Raw genomic sequence first — 13,868 nt, 5'->3', positions numbered from 1 at the left:
AATGTAGATAAGTGGTATTTTTCATCAATCTTAGCTTGCATTAAAAAGGGGGAAATGTCAATTCCACGTGGGGCATTTAACTTAATTCAACATCTTTTAATTTAATACCTTGGAAAAGTTCGTCTCTCCGACCTGCCTCACACTGCTGCTGATGGAATAGAGTAGAACGTCCTGCTGGAAAAGGTTGTCTTCCATTCCTTAATAAGAGCACTGTCTTGACACTCCTTTCTTGTCATCTTATGGCTGCATAAAAGACACTCACAAACTGAGGCAAAAACAGAACAAAACAAAAATCCACTTCTTAACAGCTCTCTTTGTTGGGACAGTGTTGAAAAGATGCATAGGAATGATTTTTCTTTTTTATAAAAGAAGACACTGTGTTTGAGCTTTGGAGCAACGAGGTGGTCTGTTGGATTGCCTGGTCTTCGTGAATTTAAGACTGGGTAGAAGGAATAATTTTATTCCCTTGAAGACAGAAAGAAAGAAGGATTAATCCATATATCTGTAATATTAATCCATTAATATTAATTAATCAGTCCATGCTAGTGTTTGTTCACAGGCACTATTTTGATGGCATGCGTCTCACAGGTATAAAGTCTGGATTCCAGGTTAGTGGGTTTTTGTGAAATTCTACCAGCTCAAAGGAGAGTCCCACCCGTGCGTTTGAGAATGCGAGCTCACACCTGGCACAGGAGACAGCAAAGCTGTCTGCAGCCACCTTTCCGCTCCTTCAAAGATGTGTGGTATAAACACACTGTCAAGTGCGCAGCACCTTTGCTTCTTGGATTAGTAGTGACACTTCCCTGCCCATGGGGAGATAGAGACGCATGTCTTCCTGTGAAAACCATTTACAATTCCGCAGAATGGCCGGGCTGGTCTCTGGCTGGGTTATCTTGTAAGCATGTCACATACCGCTTAATTGGAGTCTTGGGTGACAGCTGGGTTGGTGCTGCATCTTCAGGCAGAAAGTGCATCTGCCTCTTGCTTTAAGGAGACCAGGGGCTGGAGGGAGAAGTGGAGTTTGTGATGGAGACGACGCGGCCTCCTGATGCTCTGAAGACAGATGGACTCTCAGCCGTGGCTGCTGCAACCAGCGCCCTGGTGTCCCCTTCCAGAGAGCTTTCTGCTCAGACATGTGCGTGCCCTTCTTTGCTAATGGGGTCCCTTGGCGGTGCGTGCCACGCCAGCCAGGGATGGATGAGAGAGCTGCCCTGCAGACCTGCATCGGACTTCCCTGAGAAGCAATGTCTTAAGTGAACTATGAACCAGGGTGTTCTCAAGCCACGGTATGAGGATATAAATTTGACTCAGACAGGAAAGGAAAGGGAAGTTAAGAACTGTACATGGAACTAGGCACTGTGAGCAGTTTTATAGCGCTGATTTTGTAAGACTGGCCGGCTTCAAAAATGACCTTTGGTTGTTGGGCATTTATTTTAGTCCTCTTTACCGGTGGAAGAAAATATCCTCTGGCCTTATTTTGCCCAATCAGGCAATGAGCTTCTATACAAATTAATTTTATCCTCTTCAATAATGAAAAACTATGTTATATTTGAGGGTTACTTCATGTAGGTTTGGAAAATGAAAACTAGATAGAAACATGGGACTTCATCATGAAAAATATGGTCCTCTATTTAAATCATTTGCTGTCTTTAGTCTGGAAAATTTTTTCTTGGTTATCTTTTTAAAATGTAGTGATTATTATTGCCTTAAAGTGATGGTTTACTGAACCTGGGAGAACTAGCTCCTACATCTCCCAAAGATCTCACACTGAACAAGGCACTTGCCTTTTTGCCTTTTGCTCCAAACTGCAAGCTACATCCGCCCCTGTGGGGCACAGGGGGGTTAAGAGGGGTTAGCATGATAAAGTAAACCTGCCATGAGCTACCTGTCTTATGGTTTTAGGTTCCCACCTGGCCACCATTTTTCTGAGGAGGAATTCTTCTTAACTGTTCTCCAGAGTGGGCAGCAACATGCTTCCTGACCTGGCCCTTCATGTTCAAGTTCCATCCTAAATCAAGGCGGCAGCTGTTGCTGACAAGTGTTCATGCACCTTTACAGTTTCCTCTGGGACTGAGTTCCTCTGGAATCCCCCAGGACAAGGAGACTGTGCAAACCCGTGCTGCCTGGATGGCCGGCCCCTGGTGTTAAGAATCAGATGCCCTGAACACAGGACTGTTCTTTGCTCTGAGGTTTCCTTAAAAAGGGAAAGGGCCACTGGGGGTCATTACTGGGAGTCCTATGGGGTTAATACGGGGAGAGGGAGGAAAACTGATTTTCCCTCTACCCTGCTGGGTTCTTGGCTGACACACCTCTGTGATGAAAAGACACTAACAAGAGAAGAACAAGCAGCAGTACAATAACACGTACGTCTCCTGTGCACCTGGGAGGGACCCAGGATGACCGAGTGACTCCTCCAAATGGCCCTAGCCATCACCTTAATGTGCTAAAGACCAACAATTTTTTTAGTGGAATCTGTGTTTTTATTCATCTAGCATCCATTCTCTCTTCTGATTATAACACATTTGGGGGGGGAATCCATCACCCCCTAGTTCTCAGTTCTATTTTTTTAATAGCAAAATATTTATTGATATTACAGATATAGATGTTCCAGGCACTTTTTTTCTTCTTTCAACTTTATTTTGTCTCGGTTTCAGGTATACAGCATAGGGCTAGACAATCATCTATTTTACAAAATGTTTTCCCCCGATGTTTCCAGTCCCCTGCTGGCCCCATACATAGTTACCACAATATTATTGAAGGTATCCCCTGTGCTGTACCTTGCATCCTTTGTGACTACTCTGTGACCACAGTTTGTACTTCTTAACCCCTTTACTCTTTCACCCAGTGCCTGACCCCCTTCCTCTTTGGCAACCACCTGTCAGCTCTCTGCAGAAAGACCTACACTTTTGTGGATTGAAAAACAAATGAAGCCAATTTCTGTGGCCAAATCACAGCTTCTCTCACCATTACCACAATCAGAACGAACGTTCACGTGACACTGAAAAGTATGAGACGAGCAAGTAGGAAGGGATCTCATTCTGTCTTCTCCATACCTGGTTCCAGGTGCTCAGCTACAAGGGAGGACTCAGGCAGGAGAGAGGGATGTCTTCCCACGGGGACAGCTGTCTGAGTGGCTTGGGTGTCTATTTCATGCCTTCTCAGGTGTAAGTGAAGAGATAATTGGGGGGAACCCGATTTTTAAAAAGTTCATCTCCCGAACCTGGGTTGTAGTCGACTTGTTTGCTATATTCTGCCCTAAATCTGCTCTATTAAAAAAAAAAAAAAAAAAAAAAAAAAAAAACCCGTCATGTAAAGCTTCTGAAAGCTGAATGATCTTGTAACCTACTTGCTAAGAAGTCTGCAGCCATAACTATTAGACAAAACGAGTGTTACCACTTTGTGAGTTGTTAGTCTTATGAAGGACTGATCCCCAGCTGACTCCACGGGTCAGTCCTCGCTCTGTGTACTGAAAGCCAGTCTCCTGGAAGCTGTGATCAAGGTCTGTGGCTTCGGGCCCCATCAGCCTGCTTGGGGCTCCCCGTAGCCTTCCCAAACGAATTCCTCCTCACCTCTGCCACACTGTCCAATGGTCCTGAGGACCCAATGACTTGAGGGGGCTCTGGGCCTCGGACTCAAACCTATGGGCTTAACTCAAGGTTGGCAAGTCCCAGCTTATGACTCCCCGTTTCTACCCCAGTGATGACAGTTAGACAGTAGCGCATTAATTCAAGCATGAAATGGCAGTTTGGGTATTCCAAAAACGGGAGATTTCTGTGGACAAGGTTACGTGTTTTAAAGTTACTGTATCTTCCCCTGCGAGTGGACCAGTGCTTTACTATATGATAGTGTATTTGGAATTCCTTCTTATTACAGGGTGACCCTGTGCTGGACCTGCCCTGTTCTAAAACAAGGAAGCTTTCTCCTTTTCTTTTCTGATGTGTGTGTGAGTCTTTGTGTGTGTGTACCTGTGTATCTAGCAGCCTGTTTTATCTAAATTATCATTCTCAGTTACTTCTCTTCTTTTCTTCTCTCTTGTTTCTGCCACACAAGCCAATTTCAGCCGTCCCCCAGCTCCCATGCGGGATAATAGCCTCTCTTCTGGCCACCGTCTTGTCATGTTTGATTCGGCTGCACAAGGATTTTAAATTAGCCAAAAACGTTTGCATGCTGGGCGCACTCTGCCACCACGTCGTGTTACGGGGCCAACCCACCACTCGATGCTGGTGTTGCTGACTGCTCAGAAAAAAAATAAGAGAAGGTCGGGGGCTGCCATACAACTCATTCACGCCAGGCCGCTTTCACGCAGCAGAGAAGGGAGAGGTGAGAAGGTGCCTGTTCACCTGCTGCCTTGCTGGCCCTCCCATTGGGTTGGCACCAGGCTCCCACGGGGAGATGCTGGTCTTGCTAGGCCTGGGATTGTAGAAATGGAAGCTGTGGAGAAGTAAAATAAAATAATCAGAGACAGGCAGTTAAATTCAATGACTTACTGCGGGTGGGTGTTAACTCACTGGCGAGAGAGCAGCCTAATTTTCCCATTTCACTTCATTCTCCCTGTCCTGGGTTTCCTTACTAACAAAACTGATCTGTTAGCGTGCAGGTCTCATCATAGTAAAGGAAATGAGACAACAAGAAAGCTTTTTGCTTCTGAAATGATTTGCTATTGAAATGTCCAAGTTGGGTCTTCGCATTATCCAAAATCTACCAGTTACCTTTACTATTTTGGGTAACTTTGAAAATCAGTCTAGTGATAAACAGTTTCTTATTTCTAATCTTGTCATTCCAGATTTTTTGTTAAAATAACAACACTGGTTGCCTCCCTCGCCTAGCATAAGCAGGTCCTAGGGCTCCCAAAATATTGCACTTGTTTTGGAGGTTAAATACATAACTGAACATGTACTTTTTTTTTTTTTTCTTGGAGACTCTGCTATTTGAAACAATGTGATTCTATTGAGCTTGGTACACCTAGTTCTAGAACAATGGGATAAAAAGTAGAAATTTCAATAAATCAAACAGTTGTTTTGTTTACAAGACATCAAAAAAAATCTCGTTAGCAAAGTTCGTCGTAAAATGTTGTAATATAAAGATTACAGTATTATATGTTTTCGAGCCTCGCTTTGAGGCTGTTACGGGTAGCCTGTGACTCAGTTACAAGGCTGGAGCTGGTCACGCATTTCAATCTGCTGCTGGACCCGCTGTCGAGTTAGAGCGCTAGGCCTCTTCTCTCTCCTGCCTCTCTGGTGACACGCGCCTCCCAAGCCAATCCCCACCCGAGCTACGATCTCTGAGATTCAACTGCCAACAGGCTGGACTCCTCTGATTGCAACAACCCCTTTCCCACTGTGGGAAGAAAGTGAAAAAGCTCCCCTACGCCTTGAGAACTGCTCACACAGCTGCTTTGCCCTTCTCATTTCCTTCACCATCAATTTTCTCATAAAAATGTCTCAGGACCCTGACCTCCACTGAGATGTCCCAACCAGCTCCTGAACCCCTTGTGATTCAGTGCTGTCTCCACTTCCCTTCCATTGCTGCCTGTCTGGTCACTAGTGACTTTCCAGTCATGGGGTCCACTGACCTGGGCCACGTGCTCATGTTCTTGAACTCTCTGTTGGACTCAATGGATCTTTCCTCGTCCACCCTGTCTCGTACTCGGATTGTATGACCCTGTATGTGCCTGGATTTCTCCCTGCTTCTTACCAACATTGTCCTTTCAGTCAATGAAGCACATGTCTCCATCATTCCTCCACTGTAGGGCTTCCACACGTATGTCTGTGCATCCAATACCCCAGTGGACACCCCAGCCCGGACCTGTCTTCAAATTTCCAATAACCCTTCCAAATTCTGGTGAAAGTCGCTCAGATGTGCTACCTGAAGCTCAACATGCCTATTTTTCAGGCAGGTTTCCTCCTCTTCCTTTTCCAGCAATCACTTCCTGACTCTCTGATTTTGTGAGTGGTCCACCCTTTACTCCAGCGTCCACACTAAAAAACTTCCAGCTGTCTTTGACTTGGCCACTTTCTCATCAGTTCTATAGTTTACAGAATGCACAAACGGGGGACATGTTATCTCATCCTCCTGCATGCTGTTAGTCGGACGGTGTCGCCCCTGTGGTTATTCCACAAACAAGGAGCCGGAGGCTCCTGGTCTCATCTCAGCTTGGACTGTCAGTGCCCCATACCTCCAATCTATAGAGAGTAACTCCCTAACGTGATAGTTGGGGGCCCTCCCAGGCCAGTCTGCACCTGCATGTACCCCTATTTTTATGTTGACGCTTGTGCTGTGGAACTCGGTATGGGTAGCAGTGCCGTGCCTGCGGCTTCCCCCCAGCAAAGTCCCTGAAGAACACTTTTGAGATGAGCAGTGTTCTACAGTAGCCAGAGGGCAACTATACTGAGAGACATTCAGTAATTGAATTGACCACCTTGATTTAGACAGATGATCTTTCTCTGCCCTAAATGTTGCCTTGAGCAGTATCTACTGGCTGTTCCCTTAAAACAGGAGGAAAAAAAAACCCCAAAACACCAAATGAGGGAATTAATTGGCCAATTTGCATATCAAATTTTTCCTAGAAACAATGAGTCCAGATTTTGAAGAATGACCAAACTACTTAGAAACTGTCAACATCCCATAAAGCCTACAGATCTACACACAGATATTGTGTAATTGTTATTAGCACAGGTAGACAGCCTAGTACAGCTATTGGCTGTATGCTGCCCTAAACTGTAGCCAAGACTAATAATGATACATAGAGCCTTACAGTTGGATACCAAATGCTGTGGGTCTTATGAGTGAGTGCTTCTGGCTAAGTGGATTCTCTCACCTGGTACCTTTCTTCTACTTTACTCACTTTCAAAATGCCATGTGACCAAATGCCATTTTTATAAAATTGGCAGTATAATATTTATTGTTCTTTTGATAAAACATGCAATTTTCCTGAAATGGTCGATCCACAGGTGACTTTTTAAGCCCTCACTGTATACAAGGACTCCCGTGAGATAACTGAAGAGATTTGGTGGACTGATTCGTTCTTGGGCTTCGGAACAAAGTGGTGAGGAATTGTGAACACGTGGTGAAGCTGGTCCTTGAATGACATTGCTTCTTTCCATGTCATTTAGTTGTGCATTCACGAGATGCAGGAGGAACTTAACTCTTGTGTGTACCAATACGTCTATGGTAAACATTGGTTTCATTATTCACCTTTTCACTTAAAGCCAAAGAACCTATCGATGAAGTTAAGTGAAAACTAACTGGACCACTGTTACTCTCCTCAGTCTTGGTGGAGAGCCTGTGGGGGAAAAAGAAATTAAAAAGTGAAGATGGTGGTGAAGGCCTTACTGAAGAAGAGCATGAAGAAGTGAGGTGTATTGTCTTCCCCAGAGTTCGGTGTGTTGCGGTCAGCATCGCAGGGGACAGTTTATTAGCACAAATGATCATTTTCCCAAGTTAGTTGTGAGCTTTCCTTTCCAGAGTCTTTCGATGTAAGGTGCTTCTCAGGCTGGCTTTGTACAGAAAGGGTTATACTGTGTCTGTGACTCTGAACCAGGATGACATTCCAGTGTAACTTGTCTCTCTCCTGGGTCAGGGGGAGATGCTTGTGGTTTCTGCCTACATGAGAGACACAGCCAAACTAAGAGTCAAAAGGAACTTTCCGTTCAGCTCAGGAGCTTCTGTCAGTGCTGAGCAAGAAGGAATTCCCTGAAATGTATATCAGAATTGTCCTTTTCCCATACAGTGTTTTCCTCTGTGTTAGGTAGCTGCTGTTCTTCAGCAGAGATGGTTGTGGCTTTGAAAATAAGGGCTGGGGGGTATTGGACGGAAAACAATGAGTTAAAATGATATTCAGTGCACAGTGGTATCCAGTAAGCAAGGGTGCAGTGCTTGCTTGTAGAAATAAGTGCACCATCTTGTTTCGTAGTAAAAATATTGTCACTTCGACAGTGTGGGAGACCACAAAGGTGTCCGTGCGCACCTGGAAGTCTCCGTGTAGCAGAAGAAATCATCTGCAGATATGGCCAGATCATGGCTGTGCACCCTGGTGATGGCAGACGCAACTTGAGAGGAAAAAAATGGATAAGAGTCTTCTAACTTTAAAAATATACATGTGTGCAGAGGTTAAGGGCCCAGTGAATGGCATCTTCATCAATATTCTTGAGCTTATTTTTCCCCCATCTTTGATCAGGCCCTACCTTTAAAGACACAGGAAAGCCTGAGTAACAGTAATAGTCCCAGTTTTCCTCAACTCATTGTCTGGAAGATTATTAGTAGATGATCGAGAATTAACTATGTCCAAACGCATATCATGTTGTCCTGGGTGGGAATGGACTAAATTTGGTATCTAACAGTTTACCTATGGTAATTTCAAGTTTGTTTACTACTGTATCTTTATTAATATTTAGTAATGAAGGTTAAGGCTTTCTTACCTCTATGTGTGTGTTTGCCTGTCTGTCTGCCTCTCCCTTTGTCGAATGAGAGGCAGAAAGACCCCCGTGTTCTCCCGTGCCCTGTCTCCTCAGGTTCATTTGGTAAAAACAAGTTTAGATTAGATAATTTTAGTTCTTTGTGTGGAGCTATTTTTAAATGTAATTTCTGCTAATAATGCAATTAGTTGTGTCTTTTGCATAATTTGCAATACAGTGTTGAAGTTTAAGAAGCTTCATTTTATTTTAATTAACAACTGATCAGTAATAATAACCAAGCAGCTGCTAACATTACCAGCCTTAACTCAAAAAAAAAAAAAAAAAAAAAAAAAAAAAGGCAGCAGCCCCAGCAGTCTTCCCCCTTCTTGCCCTCCCCGCTTGGAAATATTTAATGAGAATGCCATGTATAAAATTATACTGTGGGAGCGACCAGGAGCTGCATTCCAATACAGATCACAGTGGAAAATCACTCAAAATTGCCTGATGTGTTCCCTCCCCCGACACCCCTGTCACCCCAATCCTTCCTGTCACCCCCTCTTTCCTAACTGTCTGTCTCATAATGCAGTCGCAGGGGTGGGGCATGCAGGGGGCTATGGTGATGGTTCAGTTTACTGCTCCTGCTCAGCCCTTTGTGCATTCCATTAGCACATTATTTATAGCTTCATAAAAGGGTCCCTTCTTCTTCCCTCTTCTAACAATATCCTTGTATCTCCGATGATGGTGCTATCTGAGGATTGAACTGTTATTTTTAAAAAATCTATTCCGTAAGTTGACTCCTCATCGGCTCCGTGCACTCAGCCTCGCTCCTGTCCGAGTTAAAAGTCTGCCCACAAATCCTCTCAAGAGACGGAGGCTCAAACCTGCCAGTTGCAAAAAGTCCAGGGAAGGCTTGAGGCCGATTTCCTTCATCTTCCCCCCTGCAGGCCCCCTGGACTCCGGGTGCTTGAACAAACAAGACCTCTAGGAGTCATCACCTCATGGCTGCTCCTAAACTTACCCCCCGAGAAGCCTCTTGAACCGAGAACGCTGTGTTTCCCCTAATCAATTCCTCTTTGGAGCCATTTGTTAGTCAAGCGTTGTGCACGCTAACTACGAAAAGGACCCTGTGTCTGGGGCATAAATTACTCTTCGGTGCCACTGTCTTCGAGCACCCCCCACCCCCGTTATGGATTAGTTCGTTCTGAGCTTGACAGGGACATAATTAGAACTGTTGATGAAATCTACCAAATTGTTCCTCCACGACCTCCGTGATCAGGAATTTCGGCTGAGTCGTATTTGTCACCCACGTGGAGGCTCCCCACACTTCATATTAACTGGGTTATTAATGTGCCCCGGAATTGGGAACACTCGGGGTGAGCTCAGCCCTAATGGCATCTAGCAATGAATACGTCGTGGGGCTGCATTCAAAGTTTCAGCAGGGAAACATGTTCCTAAAATCCCTGAGGGGACGTGCGTGCATTTTGGTCCCTGCAGTGATGCTTTCATTTCAAACATGGCCTTTTTAGGACTTCCCTGATACCATAGGGTCTGCACTATCGAGTTTGCTGCTATTTTAGCCATGGTTAACCCTGTAAATCCTCTGAAAGGTGAGAAGGCAGTGTAGTGGCGTGGTTAAGAACGAGGCTTTTTAGAGGGAGACAGGCCTGTGTTTGAGTCCAGGCTTCTTTGCTTACTAGTTACGGGCTTCTTAAACATGTTTCATCACCTCGTTCTGCCTCGTTTTTGCTGTCACCGAAGTGGGGATAGTGTACTTGTAAAAAAAAGAGTTGTATGAAAATATCACTGAAAGAATTTAGTGTGGTGTCTGGTTAGTGGCCAGTGAGTGGCCCTATGATGAAAGTGATGATGATGATGATGATGATGATGATGATGATTAACTGGCTTAACCCCTCCTTACATATGCAAAATGCATATGAAAATTTGGCTTTGTAACAGAACTATGCTCTTCCCTCTGGGAAATTGCCCCCAAATTCAAGCTCTGGTTCCTCCTTGGGGCCTGAGAGATGGCCCATCCTTGCCCATTTCAGCCAGGAAAGGGTTGTTTCCTGCAGAGAATAGTGAACGATAGTGGGAAATAGCTGGTGTAAGCACAACACTAAATGCCGGAGATGTGAAGAGAATTTAAGAGTTTGTCATTTTTCTTGATCATGTCCCCAAATTTCAGTCTGTGCAATTCTGCTCCTCTTCCAAGGCCCTTTTCAGATGCCACCTCATGTATGTAACCTCTTTCTTGTTTCTGGCTCTATTTGAAACTCACCTGCCATTTTCCTGGGTCCCTTAGCGTTTAACTTGTATTGGGGTTGTTTATACACGTCTGTTCTGTCCTTCTTGATGATGAGTGGCCGGGTCGCACTCACCTTTCCACATGCGGCACCCATTCCACCTGACACCAGAAGCGGTTTCAGACCCTTCATTTTATTCATTTGGCCAACTGGTGAAACAGGAAAACACAGGCAAAGTCAAATTAAGAAAGTCCAAGTGTCAAATGACTGATATGAAATAAGTTCCAAATTTATCAAGAGGAGAGGGAAAACTATGGGGGACTAGAGAATTGTAAGAAACGTCACCTCAATGCAAGGAGATGTGTGCATTATTCCTGTTTATAGGTGAAGAAATTAAGAGGTTAAATTACTTCAGTTCACGTAGTTGGTAAGGGAGACATATGTTACCATAGCTTTCCCACCATTACTGTCAGGTGCTAGAAATCCGGAGAGAACCCAGAAAGCATCGGATAAATACAACTACAGATCCCATTTATATAGGTTATAAAAATCAGCATGGAAGAAGGCGAGTGTCTTAGTACAGTAAGAGAGAACATTTTAGAAACATCTTTTTAGATAAAATCACAAGGCCAGTAGATCACCATATTATTTTAAACATAGCTTTTTCAGGAGCAAAATAATGCATGCCTATTGTAAAATATTTTAAGAATACAGACATCTAAAGGAGAAAATGGAAATCACCTTTCTTTTATCATACACAAAATTACACACTGTTGGCATAATTTTCCCAGGCTGCTTCTGTGACCATGACCTGTTCATCTGAGCTGCATTTTTCTTTCAGTTTGGAAGCAATCAATGGTTCAAAGTCAATGTCTGTGAGAGACAGCAAGGTTCAACCTCCCCCTGATCCAGCTGGGAGGAGGAAAGAGCTTAAAAGGCTCTCATGAAAATTCTGCCCCTACCGTAGATGCTGAAGTTCACTGGCCCATGATCCCTCGGTTGGTTGATCCTTGCAGAATTTCACAAACCCTTCCAGAACCAAAGTGTGGAAAAGTAAGGAGGAACCATTTCAAGGTCCTTTCTGCACTGAAGACCAGAAGCAGTAATAGTGTCCATTCTGTCAAAGACGCTAGGAGGCCATCTGAAATTGGAATTTAGGTACCGTGGCCTCAGTGAAGAGCAAGACCTTTGGATTGAGAAACATGAGGTCTCCCAAGTTTTCTTCTCTGCAAAATGGGATCAGTGACATCCACCTCAAAGGCGTATTAGTGTAAGGAGGAAATGAAATTAGGAAATGTTTATGAAACAATTCTCACACGATATCCAATAATATTCTAATAGTTTAATGGCATTGGTATCATTAACCTCTGCTTATCACCACTCTTGACCTCTGAGCCAGGGGTAAACTGTACTTGACAGGCCCCGCGAGCCCACATCACACGGCTCATACTTGAAACTCAAGGTCAGTAGGTGTGCCTGCACGTGTTAGTCCAAACTGTACGTTTGATTCTGATACTGCGTTTCAGCGTCCTCTGTGTTTACAAGCCCAGATATGTGTATCGTATTAGAACTGTACCTTTATCCAGTGTGTGCTGACTTACTGATTGCATGCCGTCTGTCTGTCTCTTTGCCCGTGCGTGTGTTTTCCTTAAACACGTGCTTGGATCCTGATGACTCGAGGGCTGTATCATTAGGACCCGGCTTAAATTCAAAGGAACTTTACCTGCCCTTCTTTGATATCTCAGCGTATCAGACTATTGAGGTAAATCGTGCCGCTCTCTTAGTTTTGTTAGCAAGGGACACATAAGAAACTTGAGTAGGAATTTATACTCCTAACTAGATGCTATGAAGTTGCCATTGACTGAGCCCTCAGCTTGGACAATAGACTGGCTTCGTTTGTTGGGAAGGTTTTGCCAAAGCGAGTGGGGCCGGTTTAAATCTGGGGACTTGAGAAGTGATGGGAGACTCAGCTGCCTATGACTCCATGTCTTTCTGTAGTAGGCTGAGGATACCATGTTGTTAGAGTTGCAGAGGGTTCTTATTAGGATGCTGATGACAAGGACTTGTGTTGCTTTAAGTCCTTCCCCATCTAAAAAGCTTCATAGGATATAGGCAAGCTCTCTGAGGTCCCACAGAGCTCTTCACTGGCAGAGACTGGATTTGAACCCAAGGCTGTGTGGTTCTACCCACCCTCCAGGCAAACTCCCAGCATCACGGGAACCAAACAGTTTTGTCTCATTCATTTATTAACTGAATTGTCCTGCATTAACTTTAACTGAGAAGCCACCCCTCAGATTTTCAGGCTGCCCTTTCTTCCTTTCCGTCTCTGACGTGGTGCTAACAAATCTAGAGGCCTGATTTCCCTTTTCATAATGCGTTGCATTGGGAAAACTCCATGATCCATCTTCACCTGCATTATTCTATAGGACACGTACAGCAACCCAACGTGGGTTTTATCCTTCACATTGTACAGTTTTCCTTTCCCAAGGGGAGGATCTAAGCAACCTTCAGGTATGAAGCCGGTCATGGTGGAACTCAGTCTTGCGTCCTGTTCTTCTGAGGCCTGAGGCTGAGCACCTCGACTCAAACCTGGCCTGTCAGGGGCAGGAAAAGTGTACAGGACTTGCCCCTGGGCCCGGAGCTTTCAGCACTGACGTGTGGAGAGACTGATGCCCGCATTTCCTGCGGACCTCGTCAGGAAGTGGGAAGGAGGGCCCGCCATTGCTATCGTGATATCCAGGGAGGGGGACTAGAACCTGGCAACAAAGGGACTCTCGTAAGAAGCAGGCAGGTGGATCAAGTCATCAGTGACAGGTTTCTGGGCCGCTGTGACAAATTCTGTGGGATACTGACCTCCTGACCCCAGGACAGTCTCTGTCTCCAAGCGGGACCATGTGCAGACAGATGTGGAAGCTATTCACTTAGCAAGGTGGGGCAGGCGATGGCAAATTAATACGGCTCCTGGCCAGCGAGTCCGCATGTTCATTTCACAGGCAGATATGTGCTGGCAGGCCACCGCAGTGAGACACTAGTTTGCGAATTGGAGTGTGCCTTCAGCATTCCTGGTCTGGAGCAGATGCCGGGGGTGCTCGTGTTTGAAAGGATGACTCTCAGTCAATCATGATAAGAAATAGGCTTGCCACTTCATAAACTCTGCAAAAGACTGTTTTCTTTTCTAAACTTTTAATTACTCAGCCATTTTGTACATCAAAATCCAATTATAACTTAGTAT

At 44.8% G+C, this 13,868-nt stretch overlaps 1 protein-coding gene and 1 long non-coding RNA gene across 22 annotated transcripts in view; one reads left to right on the top strand and one right to left on the bottom strand.

Annotated features, from left to right (window-relative positions):
- Positions 1-13,868, top strand: part of ESRRG (estrogen related receptor gamma) — a 506,557-nt gene that overhangs the window by 219,029 nt on the left and 273,660 nt on the right. The window lies entirely within an intron of this gene.
- On the bottom strand, positions 2,600-13,657 carry LOC123478232 (uncharacterized). Its single transcript, XR_006653387.3, has 3 exons — positions 11,599-13,657; positions 10,772-10,845; positions 2,600-4,431 (listed from the first exon to the last, which is right to left on the bottom strand). It is a non-coding gene; the product is annotated as an uncharacterized lncRNA (long non-coding RNA).

This window comes from Desmodus rotundus, chromosome 10, assembly GCF_022682495.2.
Source record: "Desmodus rotundus isolate HL8 chromosome 10, HLdesRot8A.1, whole genome shotgun sequence".
NCBI classification, from domain to species: domain Eukaryota; kingdom Metazoa; phylum Chordata; class Mammalia; order Chiroptera; family Phyllostomidae; genus Desmodus; species Desmodus rotundus.
The sequence above is the reverse complement of the archived record's forward strand: the minus strand, read 5'-3'. Positions and strand labels throughout refer to the sequence as shown.